The sequence below is a fragment of the Corvus kubaryi genome, unplaced genomic scaffold, assembly GCF_017639235.1.
Source record: "Corvus kubaryi isolate FWS band 111438036 unplaced genomic scaffold, C.kubaryi_AGA036_p1.0 133, whole genome shotgun sequence".
NCBI classification, from domain to species: Eukaryota; Metazoa; Chordata; class Aves; order Passeriformes; family Corvidae; genus Corvus; species Corvus kubaryi.
The window spans coordinates 18564656-18581391 of NW_024580667.1; the positions used below are offsets into that span (position 1 = coordinate 18564656).

Genomic DNA, 16736 nt, shown 5'->3' on the forward strand with positions numbered 1-16736 from the left:
ATGTATATAATTGCTTTTAAATATATGGCAATATCTCAAAAAAAACCCCTTCAAAATATTATTTTCCTTCGAATTTCCTACCTTAATATAACTAAAATATTAGATCTTTTCTTCATATGAGAAAGAACAATCAGAACAGCAACCATGAGTGTCCATTGTATTACTGATACATAAAATATATAAACAAGTCTATGTGTGTATGTGTATATGCATGCATATTTGTCTATACTTTTGCTTATTAAACTCAGTAATAGATAAAACATCTTTAGGGGCAGAATCTGCTTGTTTTTAAGATAGCATCCTAAGGACCTCATTGGTCTGGGAGCTCCTTGTCATAATGTAATAAAACTAGGTTCAGTTTTGTTCCAAATAATGTTTGCCTTTATTTTTCACACTATTCTATTCATTATTTTGAGGGCTGGGCAATATCAAGCCAGCCTGTGCTGAAGAAATGTGACCAAGAGAGAATCCTTTGCTCTAAAGAGCTAGCTTATAATGCAATGACTCACAAACTTAGTATTTATTTCAAGGGCATGACCTTAAAGAAGTCATTTGACTTCACAAAGATGTTTCTGTGTACTTAAATTGATGTGTCATGGTGGACGATTCACACTGACTCAAGGCTGCTGGCAAATTTAGGTTGATATTTCTGAACTGGGAATCAGAAACAGGCTATGAATTCTCTAGTCCATTTGGCTAATTGAAAAGTCAGCATTTTATCTTCTGATACAGCTGTAAAACAGAGAGAATGGAAACTGTCCTGTGTTTGCTTTTAATTTCTGCACATTCTAAACACTAGCAATGTCCTATACACTCTGTGTAATTGGGAAGTATTGCAGTAAATGAGATTTTTTCATCAGTGAAAAACATCTATATTTGTCAAACAACTTTTGAAAGCTTCTAAGTGTTATGAATAGAAATGTAAATATTTCAGAGGATTTTATTTTTAATATAGTGTAAATATTTCTTCACACACACTCAGTTATATACCTATATTATGATGCTGAATGATCATGCACAAATACTGCAACATTTTAACTTTGTAAAAAAACATAGCACGTCCCTCTGATAATGAGGAAGTGACAAAAATGGTATTTTATTTTTTCTCAGTGTTTTAGTGGCATGCACTGTGCTTTCATCTGAAATGCTGGGGTACTACACAGACTGAAATTCTCAATATCTACTCATGTAAAAAGGTCATTCATATTTGCTTCAAGAATAAGATTCAATGATGAAATATATTTATTGTTAAATCTGGATTCCAGGAGCATTTAGAGAAGGACATCACAAGATTTCCCATGGGTATATCTTGGTAATGAAAGCCTGCAGTATTGCAAATGTATGTTGAATATGGTAACAGTTGAACCTTTCTTTATAACTTTCTTAATTTTAAGTATGATGGCCATTTAGCAGATACCCATCACCAAAATTTAAGAAAGGAAAAAAAAGAACCACCACAGTATGTTGCTACAGAAGAAGGCAGCTAAAAACCAGCACTTTATAATTTTAGTTATTTAATTTTTGACAATAATTAGCCACAGCAGGATCTACTGAATGGATCTGACCAACCTTCTTTTTGTATTTCTTTGTCAATACTCTTTCTCAACTTTTGGAAACTTCTGAGAAAGGAAGAGAGCTGAAAATTACAAGACTAAGCTTGCTTTGCCTGAGCAATAATTATTCAATTACCTTAGACTGATCAGGTGAAATGAAAGACCTATTGATAGTTTCAGTATCACCAAATCCCTATCATAAATATCACTTGATTATCGTTGCTTTTAATTTTTATAAAATGAGTGATTCCCATATTGAAAGTTTCTTCAAAGGGTTTGAAATATGCTGGTGGAAATAATTTATTATATCCAGAATGAATGATAATGTATCATAGATACTAATTTGTATATTCTTGTCTTTTTTTTTTTTTTTGAGTGCAAAGAACTATTATATTTTTGACAGTCATAACAAAAGAACAAGTGACAATATTTGAAGTGCTATAATTATTCATGACTTAGGAGGAAGAAAGCCTTCTTTCTCAGTCCATGTTCACAGGCCCACCAAAGCATGCACTGTTAAATGATCAAACCTTCCAGTCATACTTAGGGAACAATTTAATGTGTGCTAAAGTCAAAGGGAATCTTTCCACTACTCTTTGCATTAGCTTGCTGGATCATAGAGTTTTTAGGATAGGGATTGTCTTTTCATTAGGTATAGACCATACAAAGCAAATATGACCTCAATTTTGGCTACTTAGTACAGATACTTTTATCATAGAAAATAGTAGCAGGTTTTCAATCCAGTGTGTGGCCTATGTGAGGAAAAAGAAAATATATAGCAATCCCTTAAAATACCTCCATTTTTTCTTCCTCTTTTCACTGCTACGTGAAACCCCAATCTGTTTTTCATTACCTTGCCCTTGATACTGGCTTTAATAGTGCCAATATCAGTTTAACAGATAATCCTGCATGATTTTATCTGACACTATAACATTCTTGCTTCTTTGCTAATTGATCCCCATTGGTTATTTTCTAACAAAGGTTTGAATGAAACACATTAGAATAAACGTCAAATACTGAAAGGCAGTTCAAATAAAAGTATTTTGCAATACTTCAGACTTGTAATTAATCCATAGGATTCCTATAGTTTGGAGTTTGTTTACTGGCTAGCACCAAATATTTACTGTAAGGTGTATTAGTTTTCTTTTTTCTTTTGTTTCCATACTCAGAAGAAGTATAACCTATCAAAAGAATATGCCTTTTGTCTGGAAGTCTGAATATTTTTAGGTCAATTGATTCACATCTATTGCTTACTGTGTGTTATTAGGTTAGTCAGCTACTGACGAATGTAGCACAGACTCTAAATAAGATTATTTTTATATCACTATTTACAAATCTGAGTTCTCAGCTGGGATTAGAGTGATTAGAAAGCAAAAACCATTAAAAAAAATCATGAAGATGTGTTAGCTTGTGGCAAACCAGCAAATCTGTTATCATCTTCAGTTATTTTGTCTGTGTTTAGAACAGAAAAGTTGCCTATGGCTGAAATTACTCAGTAGAGGCAAACAGTAGACACACATGGCACATCCATACCAAGCACAATATTCAACATATAAATTAGATTTTGAGTGCTGGCTGGATCTGGCTGGCCTCTAGCACAGCCTTCGGTTTTATGTCATCTGCCCTGACAGACACAAATGCCCAAGGAGCTGCTCTGCTAGAAAGGAACACTTAGTGCCCACTGCTCAAGCCCCTTCCACCTCTGACATATCCTTACGATGTCTGGCGTTGGCAAAAAATCAATGATTGCTTGCTTCAAGATACTCTTGCCTGAAGATATCATTCGATTCCCTTATATTGCCAGGGTGAAGAAGGCTGTGTTTGTGAGGGGCAAAGCCTGGAATGAGTCAAAACGTTTTTGTGATAAGAATGTAACGCTCCTGCAGCAAATCAAGTCAGGTCCAAAGGGATCCATAAATGGGAGTTTTTGCCTTATTCATTCACAGCACAACGTATACAGATAAACTGCTGTAAAATGTTGTTAAAAAAAGTTGCCTCTTTTAACAAAGAATGCTAGCTTTGGTTAACAGAAGAACAGTAAACTGAAAACTGAGGAGTAGATGTGCTACCCATTCTGTTAACCTTGCTATGATATGGCAACACCTCAGAGAGTGGCAGGATGTGTAATAATCTCCTGAATAATCAGATCTTTTAAGCCAGAGCACTTAGCAATTACCTTCTGAATAGACCTTAAGAGCTGCTAGCATTGTTCAAACGTATCAGCTTCCACCTGAAAACCTGATTCCTCCAAATCAAACTTGCAAGTGAAAACTTCTAAAAAAATTTTTCTGTGACCTTATCAAGTCACACGTCACTTCATGTAACCTTTGGGTCTTCAACTTGGTTGTTTTATTTTTTTTATTACTCCTATAGATGCCTAAAACCCCAGCTATGCTAACTTCACTCTGCACATTAAGTACAACTAACAAAGTAGTCCACTGAGAGCTAAGTCATATCTCTCTTTGTAGTTCTCTCAAATTATTTGATGATAATACCGATTTCTAACCTAGCGTATCAATACAGAATTGCCACAGTCACTGTGATCTCCCAAACTGCAAAGGTCAACCCATGTGAAGGCAACAGCGGTAACAGTGTCAATGCTAGCAGTTGTTTTATGTTTAAAGGAATCCAAGTTTAAGAAATTATTTATGTAAGTTATCATCTCTATATATATCGCTATCCAAAATAGCAGGAGAAAAGTTTTTTTAAAGTATTAAACCAACAATTATTCAAAGTGTGTAGGAAAATCCATGCACACTCTGTTAGCATTTGCCACAATGCAGCATTTCTTTCCCACCATGCTAGCTTAACTGACTTAGTTGACGTAAAGAGGAAAACTGATTTTTCCACTTCCGGTCCTGGTGAATGAACTTTTAAAGGTGCAAAATGTTTTATGAGTTATGAAAAAAAGTGATAGAAATCCACCACTACCTTTGTGCTCTCTTGATCATTGAGTGATCAAGGGCTGCTAAGAGACAGCTGCTTTGTCCCTCCAACAGATAGTGGGGTGGTTGAGAACCAGAGCTTGTGAACATGAGGCTCTCCTATGTCTGTAGAGGGCTGCTCCTACTCAGTCTTCCTGGCCAGGTGGCCTGTAGCAGACTCCCACTGTAATGTCACCTGTCCCTGCCCTTCCTTTAAACCTCACACAGGAGGTCTCAGTCAGCTCCTCATCCATCCCCAGGCCAAGCCCCATGAACTCCAGGTGGTCACTGACAGAGGGGGTGATGCATCCTCCTTTGTGTCCCCTCCCCGTCCTTTCTAAAGAGGCCACTTCCAACACTTCAGTCATTGGAGCTATCCCACAACATTTCCATAATGCCAATAAGATTGAAGCTCTGCAGGTGGGTGCACATCTCTAACTCCCCTTTTTTATTCCCCATGGCTGCTTATGTTTGCATAGAGTCATTTAAGGTTGGCTCCCAGCGAACCTGACTTACTGGCTTGAGTGTCTGGAATTCCTTTGTGCTGCTGTATAAGACAAAGAAACCAGTGAACCTCCACTTTTCATTACTAGGCATGAATATAGCACAGTTTTAAGTCAAAGCAAGCAACAGAGCCATAAAACTACTGCAACATATGGTTAAATAACTGTGCCTAGTTACATTTATTACATATAGGTATATTAGTTTTAAACATGTATCATGATCGTGTCCAAAGATGCCAATCAGAGCTAAGACCTGAGTGGAGATCAGGGAGAAATTATCTCTACCAGAGAGGTTATATTCTAAATATCACACAAGAAGATAAAGGTTGAGAAGGATATGGCCTATAAATAAATGAACATGATGATGACTGACACAGTTTTATTTCTTAATTATGTTTGTTGTAGCTGCTTTTCTCTAGATAACTCATTCTGAGGAATTATCTTACATACTTGCTGAAAATAATTAGCAGAAAAAATATCCACAGCAGATGAGGCTTTGAAAGCTTTTGATAGATCCTGTCTAGGTCAGTGGAATATTTTGCCAATGAGTACTGTGATAGCACTAATGGAAGTCCACCTGAGCTCCTACTGATGGTAATACTACCAGCAGACACACTAATAAATTCTAATGGGCACAGCAGCAGCAGCAACCATTCCAGAAAAATCCTTAAAGTGAATTTCCTTTAATGGCGGGAAGACAAATGGCTCACATTTTATCACTGGATTTCTCCTCTTTCAGAAAATTGCCAATAAACCTCTTGTTCTCAGCTCAAGATTTGGCAATGTCTTGGACATAACAAATTTAACCCATTCAATAGCTTTGATATGCTTATTTTTGTCAATTATTTGTTTGAACTCTTCTTCTTCAGTCAAGCAGTCCTATGTCTTTTCACATCTGAAATTAAGATAACTTATTTTTATAAATGGCTTACAAATTGAAGTAGTGCTTCTGAGGAAGTTACTCAGAAGAGTTTGCCTGTACTGTAAGTACCTAAATTCATGAGGTACTTCCCATTTAGATTTAGGAGTTTCTCTCTGGTCTTTCCAGACCGACTCTGCATGAACAGCTGGTACGTGACGCTTCCTAAACTCAGCCAGAATCCCAGAGAATTAACTGTGGGCGCACAAACAAATGTTACCAAATTTCTGTGGCTTAATGACCCACCTCATATTGGCTGAGCTCGTGTGCTCTGTTAGCACTCCAATTTTCTTTTACTTAGCAAATAGTACCAACAGACACAGTTTGAGACATTATTCCCATACCAAGTTGTTTGCTCTTTTTCTGCTGCTGAAGACCATCCTTTGCAGTCAGTGTGGCAGAATAAATATTCCTTTTCTACTACAGGTTAGTTTAAACTTCTATTCACTGCTCATTTAGTCTAGTCTGTTGCCTTATGCTAAGTGGTTAACACATATGTAAACTTTTCTTCTGCTAATTTAATTTCAGGGAATTATGATCTCTGTCAGAGGTATGGCACTAAAGCTGGAGTTAGTTTCACTAGTGCTTGTCTGTAAATGCCTTTAGCTCTTTCAATTACAAAGTAAAACACTTAAAATCTGTGTGAATGAAATTGCCCCAATTTTGGGATGGGCTAACAATGTGCTGATGAATAGCTGGCTCAGCTGACAGGCAGAACCTGACAGTGTTCTCACAGCTTGGGGATCTCACACTCTGGTCTGGTAAGTGGCCTGCTACTTGAAGCATTTCAAAGAATTTTTATGTGTAACCATATCTTCTTATAAAAACACTGTCAGAGACATTAATGCTTCCAGAATTGCCTGGTCACTATGTAATAGATCTTTTTGCTAAAGCATTCAGTGAGAGAAGTTGTGAGACTTGGAATCAATGCCTTCATCAGTCTGTGGATTTTCAAAAATATATTCTCAATAGACTACAATACAATAGATGCTAGTTTGGGTAGAAAGCACTCTCCACATTCCAGCTGAAACTGTACTCTGGGTAGCAAAAAAACTAGGATAATTTTGCCTAGGAAAAGCATGAACAATATAATCCAGTGAGAAAAGCATTTGGAAATAGATATCACTACCTACTACTGAGTTTGCCTTTTATGCAATTATTTTGCAAAGAGGAAAATAGTTCCAACACTTCTGATCTTCTAATTGTCTTTTGTTGTAGTCCAAAAGTTGATATTTTCTAACAGCTTCTAAGAATGGTTTTTTTCAGAAAACTTACTTGCTGTTTGAAGCTTGCAGCTATGGTGTTCTTTTGAAGTCCACAGGTCTATGAGCAACGTCCTACAGACCACCAGTTGTCAAAGGAATTACCTGCAGAGCTATTATGTTTGACTTTGAACATCCAGATCCTTAACATTGTGGCTGTAGATTAAAACTTAGTTGTTGAAGAGAGCTGACTTGTGAGTGAATGTGAGCTGTGACATATGCCTTAGGTATTTAGACACTGCATTTCATTTCTCCCTGCTTTAATTTAATGTTATTTCTGCTCTCCTTCCTGTGCTAGTCAAGTGAAGTTAAAGGTCCATATATATACTGGTAAACTGTTATATGGTGTTAGGCATATGATTTTCTGTAATCCTTAAATTTTACTATAAATAATTCTTTCTAATATTAAGAACTCATCAGTCTGCATTGCACTTTAAAACTGAAAAAGTTGCACTCGGGTTGTAAGGACTTACTCCAAGGTACTTTTGCCCATTTCTAATCTAAAAGACAATAGAAGCAGGGATGGGTTACCAGCCTCTGGTTAGAATAATCCTTCATTTCAATGAAAGTTACTCACCACATTTGTCAAGACCAAATCAAGATTTCCATGTGTACGTAGGGCAAACTGCACTTTCAGTGTTTCTGTAAATGGTACATGAAATTGTCTGAAAAGGATTAATCTGAATCAAAATCTGACCATACAAACAACTAAAAATGGAATGATTATATAGCACAGTGAATAATTAGGTTTACTATTGAATGTTTTTTTCTGTTTGCCTGAGGTAGGAGCTTTTTAAATACTATTAATCATATTAACTACCATAGCACTCGAGGAGCCCGATTACACTATACCTGTACAATGCCTAATTCAGAAGATACATGGGTTCATCCTGCAGAGGGCAGACCTAAATGGCAATAGGGATGTAGACTGTGAATGTGAAGAGGGATTTTCTTGACTCACTACAGCTATAAATACCAGCTCAGGCCTTGTGCTGTGTTGATTAGATGTTGTGGTTTCTGCAAGAACTGCATGGGTACAGCAAGGTTCCAGCTGTCCAGAATATATTGCACAGAAATTCACTGTATATCCTCTTTTCTTCTATCCAAACGTGTAAAATGAAAATAACCACTAAATTTATCTCACAATTAACTTTTTCTGAATGGTATTTTGAAGAATAAAGATGCTACACCATAGAAATACTGGTATTGTAGTATTGTTAGAGATTGATCAGAACTTTGACTTCTTAATTAGGTCTAGTTTCAGGTGAAAGCAAGAACCTTGTTTTGAGTGATCATCAATGGAAAGAGAGGGTATGCAAAAACAGGAGTCCATTTCCAGTTCAGAAAAGCACACTGTTAACTTAGGGAGGACCTTCACAAAACAAGTATTAGCCTTTTTAATTATTATTCACTTTTTCTTCTGGAAAAAATCAGCAATGGTTAAGCATGTAAGATCTTAGTAAGGATCTCAATGAAAACATTAAATAATTGCAGAAAAAGTTTAGAATTGCCATCTCTAGTGAAAAAATCAATGACAACTGAACAGTTCTCTATAGATGTTAGGAAACACTCTTGTGACTCGATCTCCTTAGAGAATATCTGTGTTAAAACTGAGAACATAGATCACACTTTAAGATGAGTGTTGCTTTTTTGTAAGTCAAGAAAAAAATAATTGAAATCATGATTAGTAACCAGGAACATGAGTTCTCAGCTCGCATAAAGGCCAAGATCAAATGTTCTCCTTTTAAAAATAAAAATGAGAGTTTGGAGTAAAATACTGTATTAATATGACTCCAGTGACAATTCCATGGCCTATTCCAGAGTTTACACTTTTAAAAGGATATTGATAAACAGTGAAGATTGAGAAAATCCTTACAAGGATGAATCATAGTCTGGAAAGCCTGCTTTGTAGTAAGAGACTAACAAAACAGAACCTAATTACCTCAACAATAACAAGGTTAGAAGGTTGACTAATCATGATTTGTAAAGTTTGTGAGTTGAAAGAAGTTAATACTAAAAGGTTCTTTAATAGAAAAAGCCAAAGTGAAGTTCAGTATTTTAAAACTACAAGTCAGGAATATGACTTTGACAGTAAGAGTAATTAAGTACTGATCAAATTTACTCAGATACTGTAGAATCTGCACAATGAGAAATATTTACCTTAAAAAAAACCCAAACCACCTATACACTTTAGTTCAACAGGTTCAACAGTAAGTAAAAGGCTTCATGTAAAACAAAGCAGTAACAACAAAAAAAATCAAACCAAACTGATGAAGCACTTGGGCCAAATGATGAGATGTGTCTCAGTAGGTAATTTTAATGTTATTTTCTAGCTTTGTCTTTACTCAAGGAGGACCAGAGCCCATCAACTGCTTCCATTTTTCCAGAATTGAAATATTGTCTCTGTTAAAGTCAATGTCTATACCTGTCTCAAGCAGTTTAAGGTTGCATCTCAGAAGCTTTTTAGTACAAATTCTTGTATTTTGTTCTCTAAAAAACCCTTAAATACATGAAGAGATCTTAATGTGCTATTTTCTGTCTGCAATATTTTTAGTTCAAACCTTTGTCAGAAGGAGAAAGTGACATTAAAAGTTTTAGTAAAAAACTGCAAGGCGAATGCAATTAGAATGTAACTGAAAAGGCATGTATCATGACAAATACCATATCTCTGGGAAATTCTAGTGAGTATTAGTTCCCACAATACACTACTCTGAAATTACCTCATTGGCCATGCAGGTTGGACTCTAAAGTGTATTTTTGATTTATCTGGCATGTAGCAAAGTCAGCAGTGCAGTAAGCATTTAATTTTACTAATAATGAAAGATTTTGAATTTGAAAATATAGATGTGATTTTTCTGTGTTGTAATTTTGTTACTCTGTGTAATTTTCTGTGAAAGTAGTTATCAATCAAGTTTCTCCTTCATGAGCAAACCAGAAGATAAGATACATAGCAAACAAATTTCTTTCTTGAAATTTAATAAGCAGCGTTTTGGGGTTACTCAACATGGAGACATTTACTATTTTTCCCAAATTTGAATTTTCTGCATGTTCATTGCAAAATAATCTCTGGATTTTTCTTGTTTACTTGGTGGGCCTGGCAAACTCATTCTATTTGCTTTTAATTTGTTTTATGTCCTGCAGTTTGGCAATAATTTCTTTTGCAGTTCTCATTTACTTGGAATCCTACAAAGGACTATGTCTGTTGTGTGTTATCACCCTTGTACCCAGAAAGCAAACTCACCCAGTGACCTGAGTATGGTGCTCATTCTGGATTTTGGTCCAGTGAAGATGAGCCTTTTGCACCACGAAGCTGGTGAAACATACCATTACAACTGCATAAAGTGTATTAGGGTCATACTGGCTCATCCTTGCATCAAAAGAAATCTAAGTCCATTGACACTATGAAAATTGGATTAAGAAGACCAAGCAGGAAACAGGGAGGGGGAAAGGAGCCAATTTCTGTTCATGCAGTTGTAAAAAGCCCCTCTTGCCATCCATTAAGTTAGTATTTTCACACACAGAATCAGCAAGATTGAAATAGACCTTCAAGATCATCTTCACAGAATCATGCAACATTTTGAGCTGGAAGGGACCCACAAGGATCATCGTTTCCCACTACCAGGTGAATGCCCTGTGCAGGGATTGAGCCCCCCAAATTTGGCATTATTATCAACCATGTCTGACTAACCAACTGAGCCAATCTCAGGGCTATCCAGTCCCACCATCAACCCAGCACCACCACAATCCTCCTTAAACCATATCCCCAAGTGCCACATCCAGACGTCTCTTGAACCCTTCTAGAGACGGTGACTCCACCACCTCCCTGGGCAACTTATTCCAATGCCCAACTACTCTTTTAGTAATTTTTTTTCTAATATCTAATCTGAACTTCCCCTGGTACAACTTAAGGCCATTCCTCTCATCCTTTCCCTTGAGATATGGCAAAAGAGACCGACCCTCACCTCACTACAACCTCCTTTCTGGTAGTTGTAGAGAGCAATGAGGTCTCCTCTGACCCTCCTCCTCTCCAGACTAAATACCCCCATCTCCCTCAGTCACTCCTCATGTGACATGCTTCCTAGACCCTTTACCAGCTTTGTTGCCCTTTGGTGGACATACTCCACCACCTCAGTGACTTTTTGAGGTGAGCGGCCCAAAACTGAACACAGGATTCAAGGTGTGGACTCACCAGTGCCAAGTACAGGAGGACAATCAATTCCCTAGTACTGCTGGCCATACTCTGAGCAATTCTCAATACACTCTTCCACAAGGCTGTAGCACTGCTTGGAGCTATTGTAACCCAAGGGTAGGACCTGGCACTTTGCCTTTTTGAACATCATACAACTGGTCTTGGGCCATCAACCCAGCCTGTCCAGATTCCTCTGCAGAGCCTTCCTACCCTCAAGAAGATCAACACTCCCACCTAACTTGGTGTCACCTGTGAACTTACTGAGGATGCATTTGATCCCATTGTCCAAATCATTGAGAAAGATATTAAACAGGTCTGGCCCAGATTATGAGCCCTGGGGTACACCACTAGTGACCAGCTGCCAGCTGCATTTAGCTCCATTTAGTTAATTTTGAATACGAATTATTTGGAATGAATAAAAAAAACAAAGAAACAAAATTGAGATGCTCCTCTCCACCTCCCATCCCCTCTCCTCCCCTTCCCTGTCCTTTTACTCTCCTCTTTTTTGCTTTTCCTCCTGTCCCCTCCCCTCCTCTATCTTCCTTCCCCTCTCCCCCCCACTTCCCATTGCCCTTCCCTTTGCCCTTCCCCATTATACTTGCTTGCTACTAACTCAAGCAGTAGTACGCAACACACTTTATCTGATTTAGAAATTAACTCATGGAAATTTTACATTCATTGAACATGGGAGACCAAATTACGCCTTAGTTTGACTGACACATAAAGAGGTTGCATTGGATGGAACTCAGGAGAGTTTGGCCTGTCCTCAGACTGTCATGTACTGTGATTTCTTCAGATTTCACAAGCATTGTGGTTTAACTCCATTCGGCAACTAAGCCCCATGCAGTTCCATGCAGCCATTCCCACACTCCCTGCTTAGGATGGGGGGAGAGAATCATAAAGATGAAAGTGAGAAACTCATGGCTTGAGGTAAAGACAGTTTAACAGGTAAAGTAAAAGCTGCACATGTAAGCAAAGCAAAACAAGAAATTCACTCACCACTTCCCATGGGCAGACAGGTGTTCAGTCAGGAAAGCCAGGCTTCATCACGCATAGTGGTGACTTTGGAAGACAAACACTATCACTCTTATTGTCCTACTCTTCCTTCTTCTTCCCCCAGATTTATAAGCTGAGCATGATGCCATATGGTGTGGGAAATCCCTTTGGTCAGTTGGGATCAGCTGTCCTGGCTCTGTCCTCTCTCAAGTCCCTGTGTACCCCCCGCCTGCTCCCTGGTGGGGTGGGATAAGGAGCAGAAAAGGGCTTCATACTGTGCAAGCGCTGCTCAGCAATAACTAAAACATCCGTTGTTATCAACATTGTTTCCAGCACAAAACTAAATCATAGCCCCACGCTAGCTACTATGAATAAAATTAACTCTATCCCAGACAAAACCAGCAGAACAAGTAAAGTTGGGTTGATACTAGAATACAATGAAACCTTGTAAGAAGTGATGGTGTTGTATAGCAAGTTGCATTCTTCTCTGAATGATTGCTCCTGGACTCCTGCTTGGAGTTATAAATATGCAGTGGATTGCTGTAGATAAGGCACAGATTCCAATTGTACATTTAGTTTTCTGAATGTTGTAAGAGGAGAAAAGCACATTCTGCTGTTCTGACCAAATGCCTTTTACTTACATACTTTGATCACAGATTTGCGTACAGTCTATGGAAAGTTTAGTTTTATTGCTGTGTTTGAGAATATTTAAGTCATAGTTGCAAACATTAATTGCAAACATTACAGGTGATCCTTTGGTAACCTGTAGGAAATTGCCTTCTCCTAGTACAACACAGGTGGAAGATCATTATTCAGATTAACTAGCACATATTTTAATATCCCCCAAATTTATCTTATAAAAAGCATGACATATTCATCAAAATAAAGACTGTCCTGCAAAATTTGGGACAGATGGCAGTGCAAGATGACATCTTTTCTAAATGTGTCAAAATATTCACTCAGTCAAGCAATACGATTGGTTGCACATTGTGGGTGCATTATTAAAATAACAAAAGCAGTAAAATTCACTTGCATGAACACCTGCTGCTAGAGTGGTTTAATATAAGTAAGCCAAAACATATAATTAAGTAATATAAATATAATTTCTTCTCTGACAAATAAGTTAACAGTGTAATGTGGCTACTGCAATTCTTAAAACATTTTAAGTCAGTGAATTATACCTGCATTTAGATTTACAATATTTAAAACCAAAACATACCTTCCTAAGTGACACTTAAGGAAGTATCCTTCATAACATATAACAAAATACTATATAAGAACAGACACACAACAGGCCTACTGTTGTCTGCTAGATGATTAGATCAGGTAGTATATATTCCTGTACCACTTGAAACAGCAGAGCATAGAAGTGATTGATAAACTCAATATCACAGACAATTCAGATTTGAGAATACAAAGCACTATGTGCTCTCTACTGAGGATCTGACATGGGGCAGAAACAAAGGATCTAGAAAAGAAGAGCTACAGTTTTTGGGTGGGTTTTTTGGTTTTTTTTTGGAATTGAAAATCTCAACTCAGCTTAATACAACTCTTGTGGCAGGAAGTCTCATAAAGGTATGAATACGATTTTTTTTTTCAAATTATGGTAAGATCTTCAAGACCCCGTTATCTTGTTCTCTGCTTTGTTCTCAGAGAACTCAGGCAATTCTCACCTGTTCTCAATGCAGGGTCTTGCACTCAGGGCAGTGATAAGTGCTATTATTAAACTGATCAAATGAACATGCTGTGCAGTGAAACAAGGTGTATCTGTGGAGGCCTGACCACATATGCGCTAAACCACCCTCAGCCTGATACTATACACAGGAGTGAACCACAGACCCTGTGTTGTAGCACTTGGCAATAACCACAGGACCCCCAGTTGACCATCATTTGGTTAGCTTAGTGGCTAGCTAAGTAAAATATGAACATCAAATGACTGGTCTCCTTATGAAAAAAATAGGAAATCTGTTTAAAATGATTGGGCACGGGGCAAATGTCTGCTTTGCTGGTTTTTTATGGGAGGATGGGGAACGGGAACAAAATGCTTTATTGCTTGGTGTGCAATTATGCTGTCAGCTCCATGAAAACGCAGATGGGTGAATATGGGAACAACAGGCTGGTACTGTAGAAACTACTACTGTAAAGGGTTAACAAAGACTGCACTTGCTGTACATGACCACGGAGCAGAGAGATTGGCAGTGTGAATTGTGTGATCCTCCCGAACGCACACACACACACACAGGGACACCTTCGCTCCTCCGTGTGCTCAGTGCCCACCTGTCCAGCCCCCCGGTGCCCGGACCGGCTCCGCCGGCTCCGCTTCGCGCGGGGATGCGCCGCTCCTTCGCGGGGGGCTGTGGATGGAGATGCGGTTTCTGTAGCGCTGGGCTGGCTGCGGGGAGCCATTGGCTGGCGGCTTTGTGAATTTCATTCAGTTTGGTCCAATAGCGGGAGGAGAGCGCCTGGTACAGCCTGGACCTCTCCCCCCCTCCTCTCCCCCTCCACCCCCCCCCCAATCTCCCTCTCTCTCCCAGCTCGCCTTGCCTTGCAGATCAGTCTCTCCGCGGCTCGGTCTTTCTGCATAGGCAATCACAGCTCTTACTTGCAGACTCAACTCTCCCTCTCGCACTGATTGCAATGAATTTTCTGCCTGAATGTAGGTCGCTTACAACCGAGAACACGAGTTTCCTTCAAATCCAGTGTTGTTGTCTTTCTTCTTGTTATTTTTAATTTTTCCCCCCTTTCGTGGTCGTTGCATTTCTTTGGAGAAGCCAATCGCATTGGATTCCAAAAAGGAGAGCAGGAACCGTATGTGAATAATCCTGGCTGCATGATAGCCCGAGAGGATTTCCCGAAAGATTCTGGCTGTGTAAAAAAGATCCCTATGCTTCTGCAGCTATCCCAGTTTTAAGGTAGGAGTACCGGATTTGTAGTTTGAGTGTTCATTTTCTTTTTTTTTTTTTGTTGCTTTTTCTATTCCCCCCCCCCTTTTTTTTTTTTTCTCGGCGAGGGTGGGGGAAGAGAGGGAGAGGTGTTGCAGTTGGTACTCTGGCAAAGGGCGAGCAGTTTGCTGCAGTCGTCTGTGCTTTTACTTTTCACATCATGATAAAGCGATACTTTCATGCTGACATTTCCACCATCATACGCGGTCTTGTTGTCACATATGCATATTTATGCAAATTTATTTCTTTTTTACCCACTTCGGTCTCGTCCCTTATATCCCCCTTGCACCATAATTTGTTTGGAGGCATTTTGCTGCAATCAGCTATTTGGAAAGGCTCTGAGGTTCTGTGTGAGATGTTTACAAAGTAGCTCTGCCTTACAGGGAAATAAACAGAAGAGTGTGGAGGAGAGGAGGGAAAAATATCTGCAGTACAGGCAGAGAGAGAAAGAGCGAAGCCACAGTTTCTTGCAAGCGCGGAGAAGGGCAGGAGCGGTACCTCATGCTCTGTGTGTGCGCCAGAGGTTTTCAGGGAAACACAAAACCAACACGTAGGGTTTTGGTTAACCACTTTGCTTGCCACCACCACAGCCACGAAAAAGCAAAAAGGGACAGGGACGGGGACGGGCGGGGAGGACAAGGGAGGCGGCTGCTCAGAGGAAATCTTGGCTCTTCTTGGATTAAGCGGTTCACCCGCTTTCGCTTAAGCTATTCCGTGGTGGGTTTTCTTTCTTGCCCCCCCCCCTTTTTTTTTTTTTTTTCTTTTCTCCTTCTTTCTTCTTTTTCTTTCTTTATTTCCTTTCCGGGCACGGGTAAAATGCCCGCTGTTGTGATGGGCATGGGCTTCCGCACGTGATGGAGCGGGGACTGGCACTGGGGAGAGCCAGCGTGCGCGGACGAGGGGCGGGGGGAAAAGAAAAGGAGAAAATAAAAGAAAAGCACCACCGCCACTCACCCCCCCCCCCACCCCCCCCCCCCCCCCCCCCCCCCCCCAGCTCGGCAGTAAATCGGCTTCTCTGCAAAGCTGGGGCGGGGGCGGGCGAGGCGGGCGCTGGCGGCGTGGGGCGCCTCCGCGGCCGCCGCGCTTTGCCCCTTCGCCGCGGGAGAGGCCGTCGGCAGCCCCGCACTGCCCGGGGGAGCGGGGGCGGCCCCGCCGCAGCCGCCCTGAGGGACACATCTCGCGGGCGAGCAGGGTCGGGGCGGGCAGGGCGCGCTCCGCGCAGCCGCTGCGGAAGGGTGCGGGACACGGGCAGCGGGAGTGGGTCGGGGCGGGTGTCCCGCCGTCGTGCCTGGAGCGGGGCTAAGAATAGATGGCGTCGCGGCCGGGAAACTTGGCCAGTTTGAGCGCCCGGCGTGGGGGGAGAGAAGTTTGCGGGGGACGCGGCGGCAGAGGGGGGGCGCGGCCGCCAGGTGGCGCTGCGGGCCCTTCCAGCCGCGCGCCGCCGCCCC

The 16736-nt window shown here is 40.2% G+C and overlaps 1 protein-coding gene across 2 annotated transcripts in view; it reads left to right on the top strand.

Moving 5' to 3' along the window:
* The first annotated feature begins 14864 nt into the window (after window positions 1-14864).
* The window catches only part of NLGN4X (neuroligin 4 X-linked), a 174796-nt gene continuing 172924 nt past the window's right edge, over window positions 14865-16736 (top strand). For both annotated transcript variants that reach the window (XM_042038328.1, XM_042038336.1), the window contains exon 1: window positions 14865-15258. The gene's annotated coding sequence lies outside the window, so the exon portion shown is untranslated. The remainder of the gene's footprint in view (window positions 15259-16736) is intronic.